Source organism: Salmo salar, chromosome ssa16, assembly GCF_905237065.1.
Source record: "Salmo salar chromosome ssa16, Ssal_v3.1, whole genome shotgun sequence".
Classification (NCBI taxonomy): Eukaryota; Metazoa; Chordata; class Actinopteri; order Salmoniformes; family Salmonidae; genus Salmo; species Salmo salar.
The window spans coordinates 46003117-46017607 of NC_059457.1; the positions used below are offsets into that span (position 1 = coordinate 46003117).

Sequence of the window (14491 nt, forward strand, 5' to 3'; positions counted from 1 at the left end):
AACAGCTTGCAATATGAGAGTATTTTCAACCATTGCAAGCTGGAGGTGTATCACTTCACCATGCAGGCTCCTACCAATGATTTAGTCATTGACACTATGGTCTAAAAGTAGAGCTAGGATGTTTTCAGAAAGTTTCCATGAGTAGGGGTCAAAGTTCTAACTTTATCCTGTGGATAACCTTTCACCTCAGTGGGCTACATCAGGGTCACACACAGTGCTTCTTGGTAGTCTTAACATTCAAACAACAGTATGCACCTCACACACATGGTACCATGTCAGATATAGAGTTGAAATGTATTCCATTTTGAGTTTGCATCCCAATATTACACTTTATATACACTGAAAGAAAAATATAAACACAACATGCAACAATTTCAAAGATTTTACTGAGTTACAGTTAGAAAGAAATCAGTCAATTGAAATAAATTCATTAGGCCCTAATCTGATATGCATCTGTTGGTCAAAAATGTAAAAAAAGAAGGAGCATGGATCTGGTGTGACCACCATTTGCCTCATGCAGTGTGACACACCTCCATCGCATAGAGTTGATCAGGCTGTTGATAGTGGCCTGTGGAATGTTGTCCCACTCCTCTTCAATGGCTCTGCGAAGTTGATGTATATTGTCGGGGAACTGGAACACGCTGTCATTCACTTCAATCCAGAGCATCCCAAACATGCTCAATGGGTGACATGTCTGGTGAGTATGCAGGCCCTGGAAGAACTGGGACATTTTCAGCTTCCAGGAATTGTATACAGATCCTTGCGACATGGATCATGTTGTCATGATGAAACATGAGGTGATGGCGGCGGATGAATGGCACGACAATGGGCCTCAGGATCTTGTCACGGTATCTCTGTGCATTCAAATTGCCATCGACAAAATGAAATTGTGTTTGTTGTCCGTAGCTTATGTCTACCCATACCATAGCCCCACCGCCACCATGAGGCACTCTGTTCACAACGTTCACATCAGCAAACCACTTGCCCACACGACGCCATACACGTGGTCTGTGGTTGTGAGGCCAGTTGGATATACAGCCAAATTCTCTAAAACAACGTTGGAGGTGGCTTATGGTAGAGAAAGGAACATTCAATTCTCTGGCAACAGCTCTGGTGGACATTCCTGCTGTCAGCATGCCAATTGTACGCTCCCTCAAAACTTGAGACATCTGTGGCATTGTAATGTGCAACAAAACTTCACATTTTACAGTGGCCGTTTTACTGTCCCCAGCACAAGGTCCACCTGTGTAATGATCATGCTGTTTAATGAGCTTCTTGAAATGCCACACCCATCAGGTGGATGGATTATCTTGGTCAAGGAGAAATGCTCATTAACAGGGATGTAAACAAATATGTGCACAACATTTGAGAGAAATAAGCTTTTTGTGCATATGGAAAATTTCTGGGATCTTTTATTTCAGCTCATGAAACATGGGACCAACACTTTACATGTTGCGTTTATATTTTTGTTCAGTGTACATCACTGAAATATAACAAAACCGTTTGACATAGAAACATCAGATTTTCTGAGGTTTAAAAAAAAATTATGTTTATTAATTATACAATCATGAGAATGTTAATAACATTCCACCCATGAGGTCACTAGATGGGGATTTGGTCATTCTGCGACAGGAACTACCCCTCTCTGCCTCTGCTGCTTGAGGGGGATTTGGTCATTCTGCGACAGGAACTACCCCTCTCTGCCTCTGCTGCTTGAGGGCGATTTGGTCATTCTGCGACAGGAACTACCCCTCTCTGCCTCTGCTGCTTGAGGGCGATTTGGTCATTCTGCGACAGGAACTACCCCTCTCTGCCTCTGCTGCTTGAGCACATATCCATATATCCATAAGGCATGTCTATCCTTCTCTACATGAGAGTATGAGAAGAAGAGAACCTTGGGCATTTTTACAGATGATTGATCGAGACAGTCCTAAACTAAACTGCCCAGCCAACCAGTGTTTTCTCTAGCCATCTATGCGGTACATACAATACTTTATCGTCCAAATGCATGGAAATTCAAATGATACCCCCGGTAAGAACAGTGTAGCTAAACCACAAGCACTGAGCACATCTGTGCTATAATCTGGCCGCCACTATGTCATCAGTATGGTGTGTGGTGACAGAGTGACGAGGAGGGTACAGCATTCATCTCCTAGGAATTACATGTGTCTGACTGCCACACCAGTGATTGGAGCCCTACCTTCCTTCAGGCCTCTAGGGAGAAGGGCATCTGTGAGCTGATACTCAATTATGCTGTAGTGCTCTTTCTCTCTCTCTCTCTCTCTCTCCCTCACACACACACACACACACACACACACACACACACACACACACTACCCCTTTCTCTCTCACACACACACACACACACACACACACACACACACACACACACACACACACACACACACACACACACACACACACACACACACACAGACACACAACAACGCTGTGTCCGTCTGTCTGTCTCTCTCGCTCTCTCTAGAACCTACATGTAACCAAAAAGAGTTCTACCTGGAATCAAAAAGTGTTCTCCAATGGGGACAGCCACAGAACCCTTTTGGAATACTTTTTTCTAAGAATGTACCAGTCATCCAATCCAAAGCAGCTGACGCTACTAAAACGTAGAATGAATGTAAAACCTTTAGAACTGTAATAACCATGGACCTACTTAATTCTCTGCATACTATTCTTCAATCGATGTTCAACCATTAGTGGGATGACACAATCAAAGAAACCTTGGCCTCCATCTCTGGGTTATAATGTCTTAATTACAAATCCATTCTAATCAACAGAGATCACATCTTCCTATAGACCTTGGTTGTTCCAATTTTACTTCAAACAGCTGACTGGAGCATGTTACTAACAGCTTCATTTTTCAGAGCCAAACTAAAATCCACTTACCCATGTGGCATCCCCCTAAATCTCAAAGTGGGCACAGGGAGCACATTATATTGTGGAAGCCTCCAAGCCTTACCGCTGTATGGGGTGCCTGGGCTTGCTATCAGGGAACACATTATATTGTGGAAGCCTTGCCACTGTATGGGATGCCTGGGCTTGCTATCAGGGAGCACATTATATTGTGGAAGCCTCCAAGCCTTGCCGCTGTATGGGGTGCCTGGGCTTGCTATCAGGGAGCACATTATATTGTGGAAGCCTTGCCACTGTATGGGATGCCTGGGCTTGCTATCTTGCACAAAAAGCACAACCCAAATGGGATTCATGGTCACAGAGTTAATGTAATTTGTGTCATTCTGTTATCCAGAGCTACAGTAGGCTCTAACTTGTTTGTGTTACAGTATGTTTGGCTGGATAGAGAACAGAGAGGGAGAGAGCCTCAGACTAAATTAAGAAGGGTTGATTCTATTGCATGTGGAAGAGCAGACTCATATTTTATGTTCTCTTATAATGAGCCTACCTGGCAGAAGAACATTGTTTCCTTGTTATAACAACTTACTTTTTGAACAAAATCGTAATCTTTCTCATTTTAACCCAGATAAGGTTTGGTTTAATGTTTGTTGACAACTCAATCAAATATGTATTTGCCTGAAGGGAAGCCATCTACAGTAAACCAGGGATTCCATTTTACCACCAGTACACAGGCGGCAGCCCTGGAAGCTGTATAGGTTGCTTCTGGTTATTTCTGTTTAAAGACAGGACTTGCAAAACCCCATCTGATACATTAACAGAGCCAAGCAACATTTGGTTATGGACAGCTAACCACAAAGAAAGGTAGAGGGGCAAAGGACAGACAGTTATGGATAGCCATTGGCCAAAATGTAACATTTTGCTTCAATTACTTGATTTTCTCCTGGTCATTTAGGTGCAGCATGGAATTCACTATTTTCCCTCCACCCTTGATAAAAGCATTGGATCAATGATGACTTTCCTTTATAGATTACTGGGATGTATTATAGATGGTCCTCCACCATCCCAGGGTTCCTCAGTGTGTGGAGAAAGAGAGAGAGTCCGTCTCCATCTCCATCCCGCTCCCCGACCATTTCCATCTCCAGCTGAGGCTGTATGTGCCGACAGGGCACTCCAGACAGATGAATGAACGCTCTACACCTCGCTGTAAAGCTATTCTATACTCTACTACACTCCATTCAGTTTAGTTGGGCTCTAATCTTGACCCCTGCCTGCTGTATGCTAGCCTGCTCCTCCTGAGTTCTACTTTTGCCCCCCCCCCCCCATAATCTGTACAGATTTCTGGTCATATCTGTTCCAGCTCTGTTCACTCCTGCTCTGCTCAGCTCTCCACTGTTCAGCTCTTCACAGACTCTGGATTGGATTCAATCGATTGCAGATAGAAGGAAAACTGTAGTGTGGGGTCACTCAGAATGTTTTGGTCTATGCTCTCTGTTCCGTTTAGCTCCACATCCTCACACACACTACTCACTTCTTTTTCAACACTCTCTTCAAGACTCTTCCTCTTCAACACTCTCTTCAAGACTCTACCTCTTCAACACTCTCTTCAAGACTACCTCTTCAACACTCTCTTCAAGACTACCTCTTCAACACTCTCTTCAAGACTCTACCTCTTCAACACTCTCTTCAAGACTCTACCTCTTCAACACTCTCTTCAAGACTCTACCTCTTCAACACTCTCTTCAGACTCTACCTCTTCAACACTCTCTTCAAGACTCTACCTCTTCAACACTCTCTTCAAGACTCTACCTCTTCAACACTCTCTTCAAGACTCTACCTCTTCAACACTCTCTTCAAGACTCTCCCTCTTCAACACTCTCTTCAAGACATCCTCTTCAACACTCTCTTCAAGACTACCTCTTCAACACTCTCTTCAAGACTCTACCTCTTCAACACTCTCTTCAAGACTCTACCTTTTCAACACTCTCTTCAAGACTCTACCTCTTCAACACTCTCTTCAAGACTCTACCTCTTCAACACTCTCTTCAATACTCTACCTCTTCAACACTCTCTTCAAGACTCTACCTCTTCAACACTCTCTTCAAACTCTACCTCTTCAACACTCTCTTCAAGACTCTACCGCTCCAACACTCTCTTCAAACTCTACCGCTCCAACACTCTCTTCAAGACTCTACCTCTTCAACACTCTCTTCAAGACTACCTCTTCAACACTCTCTTCAAGACTCTACCTCTTCAACACTCTCTTCAGACTCTACCTTTTCAACACTCTCTTCAAGACTACCTCTTCAACACTCTCTTCAAGACTACCTCTTCAACACTCTCTTCAAGACTCTACCTCTTCAACACTCTCTTCAAGACTCTACCTCTTCAACACTCTCTTCAAGACTCTACCTCTTCAACACTCTCTTCAAGACTCTACCTCTTCAACACTCTCTTCAAGACTCTACCTCTTCAACACTCTCTTCAGACTCTACCTCTTCAACACTCTCTTCAAGACTCTACCTCTTCAACACTCTCTTCAAGACTCTACCTCTTCAACACTCTCTTCAAGACTCTACCTCTTCAACACTCTCTTCAAGACATCCTCTTCAACACTCTCTTCAAGACTACCTCTTCAACACTCTCTTCAAGACTCTACCTCTTCAACACTCTCTTCAAGACTCTACCTTTTCAACACTCTCTTCAAGACTCTACCTCTTCAACACTCTCTTCAAGACTCTACCTCTTCAACACTCTCTTCAAGACTCTACCTCTTCAACACTCTCTTCAATACTCTACCTCTTCAACACTCTCTTCAAGACTCTACCTCTTCAACACTCTCTTCAAACTCTACCTCTTCAACACTCTCTTCAAGACTCTACCGCTCCAACACTCTCTTCAAACTCTACCGCTCCAACACTCTCTTCAAGACTCTACCTCTTCAACACTCTCTTCAAGACTACCTCTTCAACACTCTCTTCAAGACTCTACCTCTTCAACACTCTCTTCAGACTCTACCTTTTCAACACTCTCTTCAAGACTACCTCTTCAACACTCTCTTCAAGACTACCTCTTCAACACTCTCTTCAAGACTCTACCTCTTCAACACTCTCTTCAAGACTCTACCTCTTCAACACTCTCTTCAAGACTCTACCTCTTCAACACTCTCTTCAAGACTCTACCTCTTCAACACTCTCTTCAAGACTCTACCTCTTCAACACTCTCTTCAGACTCTACCTCTTCAACACTCTCTTCAAGACTCTACCTCTTCAACACTCTCTTCAAGACTCTACCTCTTCAACACTCTCTTCAAGACTCTACCTCTTCAACACTCTCTTCAAGACATCCTCTTCAACACTCTCTTCAAGACTACCTCTTCAACACTCTCTTCAAGACTCTACCTCTTCAACACTCTCTTCAAGACTCTACCTTTTCAACACTCTCTTCAAGACTCTACCTCTTCAACACTCTCTTCAAGACTCTACCTCTTCAACACTCTCTTCAAGACTCTACCTCTTCAACACTCTCTTCAAGACTCTACCTCTTCAACACTCTCTTCAAACTCTACCTCTTCAACACTCTCTTCAAGACTCTACCGCTCCAACACTCTCTTCAAACTCTACCGCTCCAACACTCTCTTCAAACTCTACCTCTTCAACACTCTCTTCAAGACTACCTTTTCAACACTCTCTTCAAGACTCTACCTCTTCAACACTCTCTTCAGACTCTACCTCTTCAACACTCTCTTCAAGACTACCTCTTCAACACTCTCTTCAAGACTACCTCTTCAACACTCTCTTCAAGACTCTACCTCTTCAACACTCTCTTCAAGACTTCCTCTTCAACACTCTCTTCAAGACTCTACCTCTTCAACACTCTCTTCAAGACTCTACCTCTTCAACACTCTCTTCAAGACTTCCTCTTCAACACTCTCTTCAAGACTCTACCTCTTCTTTTAACATTCTTCAAAACTCTTAAGTCAATGTCAAGACCATCAGATATTCAGGTCATACTATGCCGTTACATGTTTTCTGGGGGTCTACTGGTATTCAAATGGATTCTATTGTCACTGTAATAGTCAATGGAAATATTCTGTTGGTATTCTCAGACCATGTTATGGTAATGATGACAACCATAATATAATGGTTTCAACTGATTTCCTAGTAGGGCTCCTCTGTAGTTCTCTGGCCTGCAGGCTTTGACTTTTTTCTGCTCAGCCCACACGTCTGGTCTGTCTGTCTGTCTGTCTGTCTGTCTGTCTGTCTGTCTGTCTGTCTGTCTGTCTGTCTGTCTGTCTGTCTGTCTGTCTGTCTGTCTGTCTGTCTGTCTGTCTGTCTGTCTGTCTGTCTGTCTGTCTGTCTGTCTGTCTGTCTGTCTCACCCCAAGGACAGCCGACTGGCCGAGCAAACAGCTGCGGGTGTTTGGCCTAGCCCAGCCTAGGCAGTACAGCAGCGCTCAGACCTTATTCAGCACACGCCTGAGAGCATCCTCATTCACATTTGGTTACTCAAAGAGCCCCCAGAGGAGAACTGGTCTGTGGGTTTAACTCAAAGAGCCCCCAGAGGAGAACTGGTCTGCGGGTTAAACTCAAAGAGCCCCCAGTGGAGAACTGGTCTGTGGGTTTAACTCAAAGAGCCCCCAGAGGAGAACTGGTCTGCGGGTTAAACTCAAAGAGCCCCCAGTGGAGAACTGGTCTGCAGGTTTAACTCAAAGAGCCCCCAGAGAAGAACTGGTTCAAGGGTTTAACTCAAAGAGCCCCCAGAGAAGAACTGGTTCAAGGGTTTAACTCAAAGAGCCCCCAGAGGAGAACTGGTTCAAGGGTTTAACTCAAAGAGCCCCCAGAGGAGAACTGGTTCAAGGGTTTAACTCAAAGAGCCCCCAGAGGAGAACTGGTTCAAGGGTTTAACTCAAAGAGCCTCCATGAGATGGGAATGCTTATAGGGCACACCCTGGTTGGCAGAAATGTTCTCCACACAAAGTACTTTAGTTAGCTAAATCAGCGCCTAGCTAAATCGGCATGCACTTGAAGCTTGACTGTGTAAACAGCAGTACGAGTGAACTACGACTTAGCTAGCATGTTGCTGGTTTTGCTAAAATGAACAGATATTATTCATCGTGAATTCGGGGCCAGGACCGAGTTTGGGAAGCCCTGCTGTAGGGCATTTCAAAAGGCTGGTTTAGTACCTTTTTACTGAAGAATGTGTTTGATTTCTATGACTGTGTTTTGCTTTTCGTGTATTGACGTGTATACTGATGTGTATAGTGTATACTGATGTGTATAGTGTATATTGATGTGTATAGTGTATATTGATGTGTATAGTGTATATTGATGTGTATAGTGTATATTGATGTGTATACTGATGTGTATAGTGTATACTGATGTGTATAGTGTATATTGATGTGTATAGTGTATACTAATGTGTATAGTGTATATTGATGTGTATAGTGTATATTGATGTGTATACTGATGTGTATAGTGTATACTGATGTGTATAGTGTATATTGATGTGTATAGTGTATACTAATGTGTATAGTGTATATTGATGTGTATAGTGTATACTAATGTGTATAGTGTATATTGATGTGTATAGTGTATATCGATGTGTATACTGATGTGTATAGTGTATACTGATGTGTATATTGTATGCTGATGTGTATAGTGTATACTGATGTGTATAGTGTATACTGGTGTGTATATTGTATGCTGATGTGTATAGTGTATACTGGTGTGTATAGTGTATACTGGTGTGTATAGTGTATACTGATGTGTATAGTGTATACTGATGTGTATAGTGTATACTGATGTGTATAGTGTATATTGATGTGTATAGTGTATATTGATATGTATAGTGTATACTGATGTGTATAGTGTATACTGATGTGTATAGTGTATACTGATGTGTATAGTGTATACTGATGTGTATAGTGTATATTGATGTGTATATTGATGTGTATAGTGTATACTGATGTGTATAGTGTATACTGATGTGTATAGTGTATACTGATGTGTATAGTGTATATTGATGTGTATAGTGTATATTGATGTAAATGCAGGGCTCATCTGTGAAAGAGACCTTGGTCTCAGTATGACTCCCTGTTAAAATAAAGGTTAAATAAAAGTTAGTACATTACAACCATACTAAATGTCTGGACAGTTGGTACAGATGGATCATTCGGGGGATTGCATTGACACAGCTCTTTACGAGGCTTTCTCAAATCACTTTTAACAACACTAGGGTAACTCACCCCTACTCTTCTCCTACCAATGTATAGCCAAGCACCTACCTGGGTGAACACATGGCAGCTATTCTGCAGTCAAATTCTCAGAACACACCAGCTATGAGGAAAGCAGCGGGTTGCACGTTTGACATCAGCTAAGGACAACTGAACTGTGTTTCTGAGAAGGTTTCCTTGTTCTGGAGTAACAACAGCAACAACACCAGAGAGTGTAGCTGATGAGTCACCCTAGAAAAACTCCCTGCAAGAGGGATTTTAGCAGAAAATAACAATTCCCAAGTACAGTAGTAGTGTTCCAAGAGCGAGGCAGGTCCTGGTGAGGTGCTGTGCCAGGGATCTGCCCCCAGCTCTGCCTCCAACTCTGGCCTCACAGTCTTCATTCACCTTGGCAGTGTTTCAATGCTCTGCTGCTCTACTCATACTGCAGATCTCCCTGAGCACTCGGCAGAGCAGCATGGTGCTTTCACCAACCCGAAAAGCTGCTGTGCAAACATAAAAAGAAAAACCCACAAAGTCGTTTCACACGGATAAAATCTACATCCTTACCCCGAATGCGGAAGAACTACAACATCCATGTTTGATTGATCGTTAAATATTCTATATGCTTTACATCTTATAGAGACGGGTGCAAATCTTAAGTGCGCTTTGCATGTCGTGTCAATGTTTGGATGTTTGGATAGACAGAGCAGAACTGATCTCCAATTATACTCTATTTTCGTTCGCCTCTGGCCTTCAAGCAGCCGTCCAGCTAATACAGTGGATTGTTACTCTTTGTCCAATTACATTAAAACTGATGAAGAAACCCTGTGGTTTCATCATGGTCTTTGGGCTTTGAATGCTCCTACTCAGCCCGGGAGGTCTCGCACTCATTGTTAGTTAATGACATTCATCTTTTGATAGATCCATCTCTAACTTTGCACTTGGAAACACCAGGATCCTGTCACGTCCTGACCAGTAATAGGGGTTATTTGTTATTGTAGTTTGGTCAGGATGTGGCAGAGGGTATTTGTTTTATGTGGTTCGGGGTGGTGGTTTGTTTAGTAGGGTATTTGATTTATGTATTCCGGGGGTTTTTGGGCACTGTTCTATGTTAGTGTATTTCTATGTTCTGTCTAGTCTTTTGTATTTCTATGTTTTGTTAATTGGGGTTGGACTCTCAATTGGAGGCAGGTGTTTTCTAGTTGCCTCTGATTGAGAGTCCTATATATAGGTATGTGTTTGTTGAGTACTTTGTGGGAGATTGTTCTGTGTATAGCCTTACCAGCATGTGAGTAGTTGTTTTGGTTCTCCTGCTTGTCTGAATATAATAAAGAAGATGAGTGCACATTTCCCTGCTGCATTTTGGTCTAAATCTAACTACAACAGTTACAGATCCTGCAATTATAAAACCTTGGCTTTTCAATATTTGAAATATCAATCCAGCAATTATATATATTTTTTATCACGGAGTAGTTTTGGCGAGGTATTCAATCTCCCTTGAAAAGCATTCATCTCCGCCTGTTCTCCAAGGGAATACATCTATGGCAACCTCAGGTGGTTCGAAAGGTTGACCAAAAGGAAAGGCGAGAGAGTGCTTCCTTCTCTAGGGCGAGCTATGGGAGATACCAATCCTGAAGGGAATATCAAGTATATATTCTGTAACTTTTCTTGGGGAAAATATAGCTGAAAATAGTTCATAACATTTACAAACCAGAGGAGCAACTAATAGAGTATGTTCTACCGTTTGGTTTCATGTATGAAGGGGATTAGTTCAGCTAGCTACAGTAGCTACTTTAGTGGTCAATGAAGTCTTCTCCTGAGATCTTTGACTATCATCCTCTGGTAAATGAGACGTTTTAACCCGACTGCACTCTCACCTCACTTAAAGTGCTGAATGTAAGCAATAAGGCACAAGAGGAAGTGCAGTATCGTGAATACAGTCACAGGTAAATGGTGTTGTTCGGTCCGACGCGATAGCGGACGTTTCTCCTGTGTGTGCTAAAGAACTCGAAATTCAAAAGTGAAACATTGTTTCCGAGGTCGGACAGGCAAACAGCGAGGCTTATATTAACCCCTGCTGTACCAAACTAAATACTAGACTGGAAGCAAGGGGAAATAATAGGCAAATTGAGATAAATGCAGGAGATGATTCGGACAGCTTTATGAACATGACATTCTCATGGAGGCGCAGTAATACTTTTCAGATGGAACTGTTAGCAGGCATAGGTGTGTCTGTGACGGCCAATACAGCACGGCTTGGAACGCTGCTCGTCCAATCAGCATCCAGGATCATAACAACCAGTTGTATAAGTATTCTTAATCATCACTTGGATCTCAGAAGTTAAAATGCCAGAGAGAGATTTCAACATGAGATATATTGAACTTTTAGAACAAGGAATGCTTATGTAATGAAGGTGGAGAGGAAAGTAGTGCAGTGATTTAATTTAGTACAATAACCTTATTCTCAATTTCAAAAAATGATCGTAATTAAGATCTAATTACTCACTGCCTCACCACATTTCTAATGTCAGAGTTTCTACATGGATAAATACTGTATCAAGTTATTGCCTGCACTTCTAAACACTGGTTGGTACCTAGTGAAAAAGCTCAGTGATGCATTGTGCCGTAAAAGATGGTTAAAAAAATGAAAATAAACCTCAAGACATGGGCTATCAGCTCCGTCAACAGAAGCCTCTGGGATTGCACTGTAAGTAGCCTACAGTATGACATGGCATATCCTCTCTATGTTGTAGCTGTGATCTTCTGATCTCATATCCTGTTAGCCACATATGGACAACACTGCAGAGTCCCATGGGAAATCAGTCCATTGCAGCATTGCCTCTGCTGAAGGTGAAAGAATAAGGGGGAGATGGCGAGATAGTCAGAGAGAGGACAGGCGACCTTATCAATCCTTTCTTATTGAGTTGTCTTTTTCCTCTCTCTGTGTGCATGGGTCAGTGGGCTCAACATCCAGACCTGCAGCATAACCACTTCATTTCGTGTGTGTGTGTGTGTGTGTGTGTGTGTGTGTGTGTGTGTGTGTGTGTGTGTGTGTGTGTGTAACTGATATCCTCTTCAATATGACAGTCATGCAAGCAGCACTGTGTCCCCAAAGTACAAAACAATGTTTGGGATTTTTGGGGGGGAGAGAATACATGTCATAGCTGTTATTTAAGCATAACATAGTTCACAGTAATACTTAAGTCGAATGTGAGGTATAGGTTGAAATGGCAGCCTGCACCTTGAGTTTCATATTGTTCTCAGCTACATTCTACAATGAGTGGGTTTTAATCGCCTCGGGTCCATCGACCACTACTGATACCCATGACAGGTACACTTCACCTTCAAATACGTGCAGAAATAGACTCGAGAGCCACATTAGCCTATAATGTTTGATCCTGCCAGGTGGCACACTATAAAGTCACATTTCTCCACATCGCTGCATGAATCATTTTTATTATATTCTAGAGACAATAAACAAACGCTACCACAGATCTGTCCATAAACAATACGCTCATAACTGAATGGAACGTCTGGATTTATTTGACCAAGTATGTGAATGTTTAAGGTTTTCCAGAACGAATAGAATATGTCAAAATGTTGTAGGCTATTTTGCGTCGTCCGATAATTGAGCCCACATCACAAAACGAGGGTTATACTTACCTGTCGGGCACTGTGGGTGTTACATTGTTCGTTTCCTCAACTTGGGTTATTGCTCTTCAGTTTTACCACGGTTAAAGGCACCCCAAAACATTATTGCATTGCCGAAAATAAAAGAGGGCACTTGATAGGCTACGGATTGCGGCGGACTGTCATCCGATGAGTAGCCTGCACGGTGTGGTGTCTCTGGAAGAACGCAACAGTCTTGGTGATGGATAGTAGGCTCTGTTCAATAGAGGTCAGAGTATAGGAATAACCACTATCATCCGGTGAAAAATAGGTACCGTCACGATAATTTAGTTTACTCACGAAAAATATATGGAAGAAATACCCACACGCGAACTTGTGAAAAGCAAATAATCGATACGCATCAAATTATTGTTTGGAAAGAATGATGGAACTAACAATGTCACGCCCTTAAAGCTAATTTAATTCATGGAAACCTCATATTCTCTGCGCAAAGAAACTCAGTAATCCAGAAGGTGGAAATGCAGATATCCAATCCAACAAGTTAAGAGTGGGTGAGTGAATGGCTAGGTTGGTGAGAGAGATTGCATGCGCAAGGCCACTTCAACGACCCTAGCTAGAGGTGCAAATAACAGGACTCGTAACAAATTGCACGGGGCAAATATGAGGCGCCACTCTGGTGGCCATGAGGTTCTGCTGAAATGATGTCCCTGGAAATAGTACCACATCTGCTAGTATTGGTGCCATTGGAGACAAAATGCAGTTACGCATTGAAAGACAATTGCACTTTAACGCATAAATGCAGTTCTTGCAATGTATTTGAGAAATTCCGGTAATGTTAATTACAAAAAGAGAGAATTATCTTGAATGATTTTCTGTCAATCACCTGCACGAATTAGCCTGATCTACTCAGTCAAAAATAAAGCCACCGCAAACATTGACAGAGCTATCCCCTCTTTACTTGAAACCGGAGAATGTGGTGTGGTTAAGAGACTGCGGGGAAGCTGTCCAAGGTCCTGAACAACCCACCATTGAACGGTGCCTTGGACAGTAATAAGTGAAAGCAACATGCAGCCAAAGCACATAGGCCTCGATACAGTGTCATCGGAAAGTATTCAGATCCCTAGACGTTTTCCAAACTTTGTTAAGTTACAGCCTTATTCTAAAATGTATGACATATTTTTTCCCCCTCAGCAATCTACACACAATACCCCCATCATGACAAAGCAAACAGGTTTTGTAAATTGTTGGACATTTATTCAAAATAAAAATAAATCAAATCAAATGTATTTATATAGCCCTTCTTACATCAGCTGATATCTCAAAGTGCTGTACAGAAACCCACCCTAAAACCCCAAACAGCAAGCAATGCAGGTGAAGAAGCACGGTGGCTAGGAACAACTCCCTAGAAAGGCCGAAACCTAGGAAGAAACCTAGAGAGGAACCAGGCTATGAGGGGTGGCCAGTCCTCTTCTGGCTGTGCCGGGTGGAGATTATAACAGAACATGGCCAAGATGTTCAAATGTTCATAAATGACCAGCATGGTCAAATACAGAAATAACTTATTTACATAAGTATTCAGACCCTTTTATATGAGACTAGAAATTGAGCTCAGGTGCATCCTGTTTCCACTGATCATCCTTGAGATGTTTGTACAACTTGATTAGAGTCAACCTGTGGTAAATTCAATTGATTGGACATGATTTGGAAAGGCACACACCTTTCTATACAAGGTCCCACAGTTGACAGTGTATGTCAGAGCAAAAACCAAGCCATGAGG

The 14491-nt window shown here is 42.4% G+C and overlaps 1 protein-coding gene across 1 annotated transcript in view; it reads right to left on the reverse strand.

The window, feature by feature from the left end:
- LOC106574053 (protein FAM163A) overlaps window positions 1-13321 on the reverse strand; it is a 33522-nt gene extending 20201 nt beyond the window's left edge. Inside the window, exon 1 of the mRNA XM_014149582.2 lies at window positions 12748-13321. The gene's annotated coding sequence lies outside the window, so the exon portion shown is untranslated. The remainder of the gene's footprint in view (window positions 1-12747) is intronic.
- Window positions 13322-14491: the final 1170 nt, after the last annotated feature.